The sequence below is a fragment of the Ursus maritimus genome, unplaced genomic scaffold, assembly GCF_017311325.1.
Source record: "Ursus maritimus isolate PB19 unplaced genomic scaffold, ASM1731132v1 scaffold_17, whole genome shotgun sequence".
Classification (NCBI taxonomy): domain Eukaryota; kingdom Metazoa; phylum Chordata; class Mammalia; order Carnivora; family Ursidae; genus Ursus; species Ursus maritimus.
Genome location: NW_024424119.1, coordinates 26,611,125 through 26,623,570, shown reverse-complemented (window position 1 = coordinate 26,623,570; position 12,446 = coordinate 26,611,125).

Sequence of the window (12,446 nt, the reverse complement as noted above, 5' to 3'; positions counted from 1 at the left end):
TGAGAAGTTCCACAATTTGCCATGTGTAAGCTAGTAGGAAAGCTGGTGGTGTAAGTCCAAAGGCCTGAGAACTAGGGAAGCCGATGGTGTAACTTCAGGCTCAATGACCAGAGAAGATGAGATAAGATGTCCCAACTCACAGATGAGGCAAGAAAAAAAAATGGGAAAACTTCTTCCTCCACCTTTTGTTCTATTCAGGACCTCAAGGGATTGGATGATGCTTACCACGCTGGTGAGGCCAGTCTACTTTACTGAATCCACTAATTCAAATGCTAATCTCATCTAGAAATACCCCCATAAACACATACAGAAATAATGTTTATTCTGGCACCTAGAAGCCGGTCAAATTGACACATGAAATTAACCATTACAAATGCCCTCCGTACCCTGCTCAGACTCTGACAACCCTCACCAGGGTGTCCCCCTGCCCAGATGCCCTTCTCACCTTGCTTGGGCTCAGACAGTCTGTACCAGGCCACACTTTCCACATGAATAACCTGCTCATCCTGCTTGGGCTCCCGCACCCCTGCCCTAGACCACTGCAGGCTCCCCTATTCCTCTGAGTGGAAAGCTACTTTGCTTGACCCCCCTGAATGGCTTTTGGATTGAGTTGTTCAGGAAAAAAAAAGGAAAAAGGGGGAGGGAGAAAGGAGCTTAATTGCCTGATTATTTACCTTCCCCTATTGGAAACAGACTTACTGGAGGTTAACAATAAACAAGTTGGGAGTTAAGCAATAAACAGATTTATGTGGTTTTTTTTAAAGACTTATTTATTTGAGAGAGAAAGAGACAGAGCACACAAGCGGGAGGGGTAGGGGGGAGAGGGAGAGAGAATCTCAAGTAAACTCTGTGCTGAGCACAGAGCCAGACATGGGGCTCAATTCCACAACCCTGAGAGTATGACACTGAGATCACGACCTGAGCCGAAACCAAGAATCAGACACCCAACTGACTGTGCCCCCAGGCACCCTGATTTATGGGTTTTTTACTGCTGCATCCCCAGTTCCTGGAGCAGTGCCTGGCACGTAAGTAGATCCTCAATAAATGTTGAATGACTGACAGGTCAAGGAATCAATCTGAATCATCACCAATCCTAGGAACCTCGAGACTGGAGCTCAAAGATGCTTACTAATGGTGCTTAAAATTAACTGGCAGTAGATTCTCTGTAAATGTTGATTGGCTGAATGAAAACATGAGCAGTTAAGTCAAAGTTAAAGGGTGAAAAGAAGACAGCATGGCTACACGGAGGGAATTGTAGTTAAGAGGTGTCCTGATCCCTCCTGATATAGGGACACATGTATGTATAGCTTTGCTACTCGAAGTGTGGCTCTTGGGCCAGCAGCATCAATGTCATCCGGGAACTAGCAGTGCAGAATCTCCAGCCCTATCACATCTTCTGACTCAGAATCCTGGGTGTTAGTGTGCACTTCAAGGTTGGGAAGCACTGTTGTAAAAGATTGTTTCCCTTTTAGGCACATCTTTACCAGACAGAGTCTAGGAAAGTCCTCAGAATTGGCTGCTTTATGGCTGGGTGGGAGAATGAAGAAAACACACGTGGACTGAGAGCAGACTCCCAGAATTACAGTTAAGAATTCAAAGTGACAGCGTTTCTGTTTGTAGAAGCAAAGTGTTAATGGCAGGGTGACTGGGAAGGAGACTGTCGTACGCCCCTATGCTTAGTTATTTAGCAATAATTCAAAACACATGTACACCATATATGTATAAACGCATGTGTATGTAACTGGGATGGGGCAAACGGAGGGAGCCCTATTCTAGCAGTGACCAAAATGCAAAAAAACGACAAAGGCCTCTTCCAAATTAGAATCAGGTAATCACAGGCGACATTTACCATAAAATGTTTGTTTATAAGCTTAGTTTGGAAATTCAAGGGCTTCTGGAGTTCTCTCTTAGCCTCATTTTTCAGGAGCAGGAACGGATGTTTAGAATGAGGGAAGAATAAGGCTGGGGGCGGGGGGCGGTTGCCGCGGGAGGTCGTCCTCTTTTCCTTGGGTCATATCGCCACCTGCTGGCCGTTCAGGATATGGCTCGGGAGGACCTGCAGAGCTTGCCGCAACTCAGCGTGGACTCTCCCACCCGTTTCTTCTGCCTCACCGTTTCTCTCCCTTTCTTCCACCTCTGCCTCTCTTTTTCCTTCCTTCCTTTCTCTGTTTGCCTCACTCTCCTATTCTCCCTTCTGTCTTTCCTTTCTCTCCCTTCCTATCCCTGATGCATACCCTGCTTGTACGCTGTAGACGTGGACAGCTCATTCCTTATGAGGCCACCTTCGCCGCGGACAGGTTTCTCCTTACAAGAAGCTGAATCTACCTTCTGTCGCTTCCCCCTGTAATTCCAGTCCTGCTCTCCAGAGCCACACAGAACATGACACACTCCTCTGCCCTGGGCCCTCCAAAAGCTTCAATACTCTGATCACACTTTGCATTTATCTGCTGCTCTCCTTCTCAGCAACTCCCTCCAGCCCCTCAGCTATGTCACACACCGAAGTTTCTAGGTGTCTCCTCATCCAGGTCACCACTGCTGGACACGCGTCAATATATCCGGGTCCCTCTACCACTGTGGGACCCCACACGGATCAACACTCCAGTTCCGGGCTGGGTAGCACAGAAAGGATCCATCACTTCCTTTCTGGTATCGCCTAGTCGCCTCTCCTAATGAAACCAATACGTGCATGTATTCTAAGCTTCTTACACTGTTAACTTATTTGGAGTTAACAATAAACAAAAATTCTTGATTTTGCTTCTGCTAAATCACATCATACCGCCATTTAAAAAAAAAAAAGATTCAGAGCTTTATATGAAGGCTTGTTAATCATGTCGGATTTAGCCTGTTCAGTTATTTAATTTTTTCCCAACACATTAGATTTTTTAAAAATTATCAAACCAAGACATATTTGATGTACAATATTGGAGGGGCGGCGGATACAAAGAATGCAATTATAGTGACTCGTGATCCCTTCCCCACCTAGAGGCAAACATTGTTAAGATTCTGCTTTCTTTCTTTCTAGATTTTTCTCTGTACACATGTATGCTTATATCATTGATATTGTATTCATTTTTTATATTGTATTCAATTTTGTATCCTCCTTTTAAAATTTTTTAAACATTATCTTGTAAGCATTTTCTCAAATCTCACATGATAATCCATTTTATATTGCCACAGAGTTAGTTTATACATCTAATCGTCTAGTTGAACGTTTAGGTTATTCCCAATTTTTTCAGTTACATGCAACATTTCAGTGAACTTCTATTTTTTTTTTACTATGATGAAGAAGCTTTATTATAGGTTTGCACATAATGAACAAAGAATAAACATTTTCAATTCCCATGGGGTTTAATATTTTCATTTTTAAATTTTTTAAATTGAAGTATAGTTGACATACAGTGTCACATTAGCTTCAGGTGCTGAAATTTTGTAGCATAAACTGTCTTGCTGTTTTTGGATGTCCTCCTTTGGATGGAGCCCTAGGATTTGAATTAATAGATAGAAGAGCAGGAGCATTAAAAAAAAAATCCTTAATACACACTGTCAAATTTTGCTCCAAACATTTTTCAGGTCTTTTAAAATCTTCATCTGTCTTCAATACTATCCAAGGCACTTCCGGAGATAATAATGAAAATACAAGATTCTTGCCCTTCGGACTGAACTACCTAGGAGGAACACAAAAACGGAAAGAAAAGCATACTCAAGGGCGGGTACTGTTAGAAGTCTTCCGAACTTCTTTTTAGTTCTGTCAGTTTTATTGCCTTTGTTCGGAAGCTCTGTTACTAGCATCATACTCATTCAGTCTTGTTAGCTCTTCTTGAATTAACCCTTTTATCATTTGAATTGTCCTTCTTTATCTCTTAGATCTTGTCCTAGAGTCCACGTTAGCTGCCGTTAACACAGTCACTCCAGCTTTCTCGTAAGAGGTGTTTGTAGGATTTTTTTCCCTATCCTTTTTACTCTCACCTATTTGTGTCTTTATATTTAAAACTGGTTTTTTTTTAATAGACATGTTCCATGTTTTCTTCTTTTTTTAGTTTTTTTTTAAGATTTTATTTTATTTATTTATTTTTTTAAAGATTTTATTTATTCATTCGACAGAGATAGAGACAGCCAGCGAGAGAGGGAACACAAGCAGGGGGAGTGGGAGAGGAAGAAGCAGGCTCATAGTGGAGGAGCCTGATGTGGGGCTCGATCCCATAACGCCGGGATCACGCCCTGAGCCGAAGGCAGACGCTTAACCGCTGTGCCACCCAGGTGCCCCTAAGATTTTATTTTTTTTAAGTAATCTCTACACTCAATGTGGGGCTTGAACCCACAACCCTGAGATCAAGAGTTGCACGCTCCACCAACTGAGCCGGCCAGGCGCCCCTAGAGTTTAGTTTTTAAAATATTTTAATATTTGATTCATTTGACAAATTTGTTGTAAGAAGCCAGATTAATATCCAACATATTTTTCCAAGACTTCCAGTTTCAGTCTCTTTCAAAAATTAATCTATATTTCTTCCACTGCTTTGAAATGCCAACTTATTCATACAGCAAATTCTTTTCATATTTATGTCTATTCCGGACCTTCTGTTTTGATCCGTTGATTTATCTGTTTATTCATATGCCAGTACCAAATTAGATTTTGTGTGTGTGGCAAAATACTCATAAGATTTGCCACCATAATCAGTTTTTTTAAGATTTTATTTTGGGAGAGAGAGCACACACGCAAGAGAGCGCAAGAGAGCAAGTGAGGATGAGCAAGGGGAGGGGCAGAGGCAGAGGCAGAGGGAGAAGGAGGCTCCCGACTGAGCGAGGAGCCCTATGCGGATACAAAGAATGTAATTATAGTGACTTGTGATCCCTTCCCCACCTAAAGGCAAACATTGTTAAGATTCTGCTTTCTTTCTTTCTAGATTTTTCTCTGTACACATGTATGCTTATATCATTGATATTGTATTCATTCATGACCCTGGGATCATGACCTGAGCCAAAGGCAGATGTTTCACGGACTGAGCCACCCAGATGCCCCTATCGTAATAATTTTTTTAAAATCTTTTAAGAGATTTTATTTATTTATTTATTTCATAGAGCAAGCACAAGCAGGCACAGGGGCAGGCAGAGGGAGAAGCAGGCTCCCCGCTGCACAGAGAGCCTGATGTGGGGCTTGATCCCAGGACCCCAAGATCATGACCTGAGCTGAAGGCAGATGCCTAACCGACTGAGCCACCCAGGGACCACGTATTGTAATCATTTTTAAGTGCACAGTTCAGTGGTATTAAACATTCATAATGTTGGCAACCGTTGCCACCATCCATCTCCATAACTCTTTTCATCTTGTAAAACTGAAAACTCTATATCCATTAAACAGTAATTCTCCAATTGCCCCTCCTCCCAAACCCTGACAAACACCATTCTACTTTTCATTTCTATGATTTTGACCATTCTAATTACCCCATACAAGTGGAATCATACAGTATTTGTTTGCTTGTAACTGGCTTATTTTGCTTAGCATAATGTTCTCCAGGCTCATCCATGTTGCAGCACGTGTCAGAATTTCCTTCCTTTTTAAGGCCGAATAATATTCTACTGCATGTATATACCACGTTTTGCTTATCTATTCATCCATTGGGTTGCTCTCATGTTTTAGCTGTTATGAATAATGCTGCTATGAATATGGGTGTACGAATATCTCTGTAAGATGCTATTTTCAATTCTCTGGGGTATATACCCGGAAACAGAGTTGCTGGATCATATGGTAATTCTATTTTTAATTTTTCAAGAACTGCCATACTGTTTTCCGTATTGGATGCAGCAACTTACATTCCTACCAATAGGGTGCAAGAGTTCCAGTTTCTCCACATCCTTACTTGTTATTTTTTATTTTTCGGACAGTACCCATCCTAATGGGTGTGAGGTGGTATCTCATTGTAGCTTTGTTTTACATTTCTCTAACAAGCAGAGGTGTTGAGCATCTTTTCATGTGCTTATTGGCCATTTGTATATCTTCTTTGGAGAAATGTCTAGTCAAGTCTTTTGCCCACTTTCGAATTATGTTTTTTGTTTTATTTTGTTTTGGGGTTGTTGAGTTTTACTTCTCTATATTCTGGACATTAGTCCCTTATCAGATCCATGATTTGCAGATATTTTCTCCCATTCTGTGGGTTGCCTGTTTGTTGATATTGTGTTTGATGCACAACATTTAAAAATTTTTCATAAAGTCCAATTTGTCTATTTTTTCTTTTTTGTCTGGGCCCTTGGTGTCATATCCAAAATATTGTTGCCAAAATCCAATGTCATGAAGTTTTTGTCCTATTACTATGTTTTCTATTGGTAGTTTTATAGTTTTAGGTCTCACATTTAGGTCTTAAATCAATTTTGAGTTAATTTTTTAAAAAGATTTTATTTATTTATTTGACAGAGAGAGAGTGCACAAGCAGGGGGAACAGCAGGAGACGGAGAGGGAGAAGCAGGCTCCCTGATGAGCAGGGAGCTCGACATGGAGCTCAGCTCGATCCAGGACCCTGGGATCGTAACCTGAGCCAAAGGCAGATGCTTAACCGACTGAGCCCCCCAGGCTACAGGTCTATTAGATATAAGTCTATTTAGAGTTTTCTATTTCTTTGTGATTTAGTCTTGGTAGGTTTTGGATTTCTAGGAATTTGTCTGTTTCATCTAGGTTATCTAATTTGATGGCAAATAATTGTTCATAATACTCTTATAATCCTTTTTATTTCTGCAGAATTAGTAGTGATGTCATTTTCATTTCTGATTTTTAGTAATTTTAGTCTCTTCTTTCTTCTTAGTTCATTTAGCTGAAAGTTTGTCAATTTTGTTGATCTTTTCAAAGAACCAGTTTTGGGTTTCATTAATTTTCTCTATTGTTTTTCTATTCTTTATTTCATTTACCTTTATTAGTTTTTTCCTTCTGCAGTTCTGAGTTTAGTTTATTTTTTTTTAAGATTTTATTTTTTTGACAGAGAGAGAGACAGCCAGTGAGAGAGGGAACACAAGCAGGGGGAGTGGCAGAGGAAGAAGCAGGCTCCAAGCAGAACAGGGAGCCCGATGTGGGGCTCGATCCCAGGACCCTGGGATCACGCCCTGAGCCAAAGGCAGACACTTAACAACTGAGCCACCCAGGTGCCCCATATTTTTTTTTTCCTAGTTCTTAAATTGTAAAACTTGTTAATTTGAAATCTTTCTTGGTTTTTTATTTTTTAGAGAGAGGAGAGGGGCAGAGGGAGAGGGCGAGAGAGAATATTAAGCAGGCTCCACACCCAGTGCAGAGCCTGCTGCAGGGCTCAACCTCACAACACTGAGATCATGACCTGAGCCAAAATCAAGACTTGAACACTTAACTGAGCCACCCAGGTGCCTCTGAAATCTCTCTTGCTTTTTAATGTAAGCATTTTTAGCTATAAATTTCCCTCTTTAGCATTGTTTTGGCTGTGTCCCAAATGTTTCGGCCTGTTATGTTTTTGTTTTCATTCATCTCTATCTTTTTAAAGCTTTTATCTATTTGAGAGACAGCGAGAGAGCATGAGCAGAGGGAGAGGCAGAGGAAGAGGGAGAAGCAGATTCCCCACTCAGCAGGGAGCCTGATGAGGGGCTCAATCCCAGGACCTTGGGGTCATGACCTGAGCCGAGGGCAGACACTTAACCAACTGAGCCACCCATGTGCCCCTCTTTTTTTTTTTTTTTTTTAAGATTTTATGTATTTATTTATGAGAGACAGGGTGCACAAGCAGGGGGAAGGGCAGCAGGAGAGGGAGAGAGAGAATCCCAAGCAGACTCTCTGCTGAGCCCGACACAGGACTTGATCCCACAACCCCAAGATCATGAACTGAGTCAAAATCAAGAGTCAGACATTTAACTAACTGAGCCACCCAGGCGCCCCATCTCTAAGTATTTTCGAATTTCCATTGGAATTTCTAATGTGATCCATTGGTTATTTAAGAGTATGTTGGTTAATTTCCACAAATATTTTACATTTTCCAGTTTTATTTCTGTTATTGATTTCTAATATTTATCTTTTAAAATCTACTGAGACTTATGGGGCGCCTGGGTGGCTCAGTCGGTTAAACGTCTGCCTTCAGCTCAGGTCATGATCCCAGGGTCCTGGGAACAAGTCCTGTGTTGGGCTCCCTGCTCAGTGGAGAGCCTGCTTCTCCCTTTCCCTCTGACCCTCCCCAGCTGCCGCCCCCACCCCCGGTCATGCTCTCTTTCTGTTGCTCTTGCTCTATCTCAGAAAAATAAAATCTAAAAAAACAAAGAATAAAATCTACTGAGACTTAACTTGTAGACTAACATATGGTCTATCCTGGAAAATGTCTCAGGTGCACTCGAGAAGATGTGTGTGCTGTTTTGGTTGTGTAGAATATTCTGGATATGTCTACTAGATGCGGTTGGTTAATTGTGTTACTTCTTCTATTTCCTTACTTCTGTCCGGTTGTCCATCCATTATTGAGAATGGGACACTGTAATCTCCAACTATTATTGTAGAACTGTTTCTCCCTGCAAATTCTGTCAGTTTTTGCTTCAAATCCCCTGGAAATCGCTTCAGCTGGAGGGGAAAAGTCCTGCGACAATAGGGGAGGGGGATTATGGTGCAACAACGGGTGCCTGTCTCTTCATCTGCACCTCTGTATCAAAAGCAGCAATCAGCGATCCCAAATATTTGGAGGACAGAGTCCTTTTTTGCCCATCTTGGTTCCCACAAGCTGATGCCAGGGGCTCCAGGAACCAGTGCACAGCTGCCCGCCACATGGCTGAGGGGTGAGGGATGGGTAGTTTCTACTGTGCTAAGAGCTAACCTGACCAAAATTTACTGCAATTTATCATCGAAGGCTTCCCTTAGAGGTTGCCTTCAATAGACTCCAGAGTTCCAAAATAGTTACATCACGCAGATTCTGCCAGTGCAATTATTGTCTGGGCAAGGAGACGGATTCTTGGTGCTTCCTTCTCTGCCATCTTCCCAGAATCCTCTCTCCAAGTTTTATTTTTTTCCTTACACAATAATGCATTATGAAATATATTTGCAATTGTTAGGGCTATAGCTGCCTTGTAAATTTTTTCCAGAATTTTCATGGCTAATCTTGCAATATTATCTTCCCTTATGAGTCTTAGAATCAAGGGTCTAGTTTCAAAAAGAATCTTATTGATACTTTTATTGAAAAATTTGTAATTTAGGAAGAATAGTGTCAATGACTTAAAAACCAGAACAACCTAAATTTCCGGGTTTTCATAAATACTATTAAAATAATAAAGATTATTATTAAAATTAAATTAATACAGGGGCACCTCGGTGGCTCAGTTGGTTAAGCATCTGACTCTTGATTTCAGCTCAGGTCTTGATCTCAGGGTTGTGAGTTCGAGCCCAGCATGGAGCCTACTTAAAAAAAAAAAAATTAAACCGGGGCGCCTGGGTGGCTCAGTGAATTAAGCAGCTGCCTTCAGTTCAGGTCATGATCCCGGGGTCCTGGGATGGAGCCCTGCTCCCTGCTGAGCAGGGAGCCTGCTTCTCCCTCTCCCGCTTCCCGGGCTTGTGCTCTCTCATTCTTTCTGTCAAAATAAATAAATAAATCTTTAAAAAATTAAATTAATACTTAAGTATATAAGGACTGAAAATTAAACTCTTAAACATTTCCTTATCACCTCCCCCTTCACTAACTACTGTGAACAGTTTGATTGTATCCTTTGATACTTAGCCATATTTTTACAAATTTTTATATGTACCTCCACATGCACAAAACTATTAATTTTGTTTTATATGTATTGGGACCATTAGAGATGAAGGAGCAATAATATGTACATTCCAATGTTTTGTAATTCTCTGTAGATGCACATGCAGATTGTTTCCTTTTTTCTTCTACTAATAGCTGTGATCAAAAGCCTCTTGTATATATTTCAACATTTGTGTATTTCAGAATATATTTCCAGAAGGAATTGCCAGCTAAAAGGGAATGAACGGATATTTTAAATTTTGAGAGATACTGCCAAGTTATCTTCAAGGAGAGCATCAGTGATACTCCCACCGACATAGGAGGGGCCTTTTCACACTTTCCTAAGTAATAAGTATATAGATCTTTTTAAGTTTTTCCAATTTGTAAATCCGACATATCTAACTCACAGCATTTTTGTAAGGATCACGTGTATGAAAGGACCTCTCACATTGCCTAGGTTACTGTCAGAATCCCATATATATAATTTTACTGCCGAATCTGCAGTAAAATACGTGTAAAGGCTCTAAAATGTCAGGCAATCTTGAACAGAATTTACCATCAGACTTCATTGAGGCCTTAAAGAAATAAATCCAAAGGGCAACTTTTCCAACCTGTAACGTCTGTATGGATGGATCCGCTATAATGGTATTTAGGTATTAAATTCTTAAGAAGTGAGGTGTTCCATTTTTAGAAGTCTCCCCGTACTCCCACCCCCACCCCGAAAAGAACCCAGGGGCAATCTCCAGCCTGCCTTTTGTCTTCCGAGCCACGCACAGCTCCCGGACAGTTCCCGCCGGAAGGCCCCTCGGGGGCTTGCTTCTCTCCTCTTCACCGGAGGTAGGAGGGCTTCCTCCCCGCCCAGGGCCCGGCGCCCCCGGGAGGCTGCTCGGGCTCTGCATCCGAGCTTGCACCTCGGAGCTCGGGAGCCGCCCCGAGCTTGCTCTTTTCTGACAGCGTCCCACGTGAGTGCGCGAGCCTTCCACGTCGGCTCTGGAGCCGGCAGGCGGAATGTGGCGCGAAAGGCGGGCCAGGGCCCGGACCCCCGCCGCACTCCTCCGGCACCCGCGCTGGGAGACGCCGCCCCCGGGACTGGACGTGGGGCGGCATCGCACCCAACTGCTGTCAGACGGACGGTATTTTTGGTCCAGCGATTTTAGCCTGGAGTTTGGCCTAATTCAACTACACAACGTCTCGGAATGTTATTTTGTTTTCCCCAAAGTCTACGAGATGGGAGTAGCTCCACCTCCGGCACTGGCGTGGGCTCCGCAAAGGGCACTGGCTTCAGAGAGGGGGCGGGCGGTCACGGAAGGGCCGGACGCCTCGAGGGTGGGGAAATCTTTTAGGCCCAGCCAATGGTGGGACACACTCCTCTGCGGACAGGCCTCCCGGGTCGCACAGACCTCAGGCAGCCGCGACTGCGATTGGCACAATCAGGCGTAAAAGCCGCTTACCTCAACCATAACGGTTCTTGATTGGCTGCAGCACACACTGTCTTTTCTACAGTCCAAACCCAGAGCCGCTTAGTGATAAATCCCGCCTTAAAAGGCGTTTGATAACAGTTTTACGTGTTGTAAGGCAAACGGTGATTGGTCACAGCGCTCACGGATTCGGTCGGTAGTAAACACAGCGAGCTCCCGGGGCCGTCGATTGGTCGGCGTTCCGGGGGGCCGAGTAAATTCCTCCGGACTCCGCGCGCCGGCTGGCTGTCCTTCTGCCCCGGCCCCGCCCTCTCCCCTTCTCATTGGTTGCAGCTCGTGCGGAGGGAGGAGAAATGGAGCGGAGTAGGCTCTCTAGCGGGCGTCACTTCCGTTTACTGTCGGCCGCCGCCGCGGTGTTCTCAGAGTGCGGCGGCGAACGGGCTGAAGAAGCTGGGGGACGAGAGGCGGGGTGGGCGGAAGGGGGAGGAAATCCCATCGCGAAGACGCCGGCCTGGACGTTCCCGCCTCCTCCGACACTGTCAGGCCGGATCGGAGAAGGGTCACCGCCTCCTCCAGCGAGCAGGGGGGCGGAGCCCGGCTCAGGTGAGGCGACCCTGTCAGCACCAGCGGTGGTGGAGCGCGCGGGCGCGCTCACGTGGAGACCGTTGAGCTCCGGGAGAGCTAGGCGGGCGGCGCGAGCCGGCTCGCGCCTCGGCGTCGGGGCGCGCGCAGACGCGTACCGGTGACCCCCGCCTACCCTGCCACTCTTTCTGAAGGGGTATTGTTACCCTTCGGAGCCGAGGGGCCAGGCGGGCGGGAGGCGGGTTCTTCTGCGCAGGCGTCCCCCAGATCCCGACGCCAGGCTGTCTGCCGGGTGGGGCGGGGGCTCTTGCCCCCACGGATCCGCGGGCAGGCGCCGTAGGTTGCTGGGATGGGGTGGGAAAGGCCCAGGACCTACAGGCTGGCGAGTTAACAGAGGATCTGCCGTCCTACGGGATGGGGTCTGGTGGCTTCGTTGCCCTCTTCGTGGGTCTGTGAGCGTCGTGGTTTCCTTTCACCTGAGCAAGGCCGAGGCGGTCTGGAATCGGGGACCGGCGGTTGACCCTGGAGGGGTGGAGCCAGTCTTTTGGAATGCCCCAGCTTGTGATCTGAGGACTAAACTGTTTCTGGGCATTTATTGAATGTCCACTTTCTCCAGGCTTCGTGCTAGGAGCTGTGGGGGTTGCAGTGGTAAGAACAGCCGTGCCCCCTCTTCCCCTTGTTTGGAGGACAGATTTGTACGTAAATGTTAACATCAGGCAGTGAATTAAGGGGGGGGGGG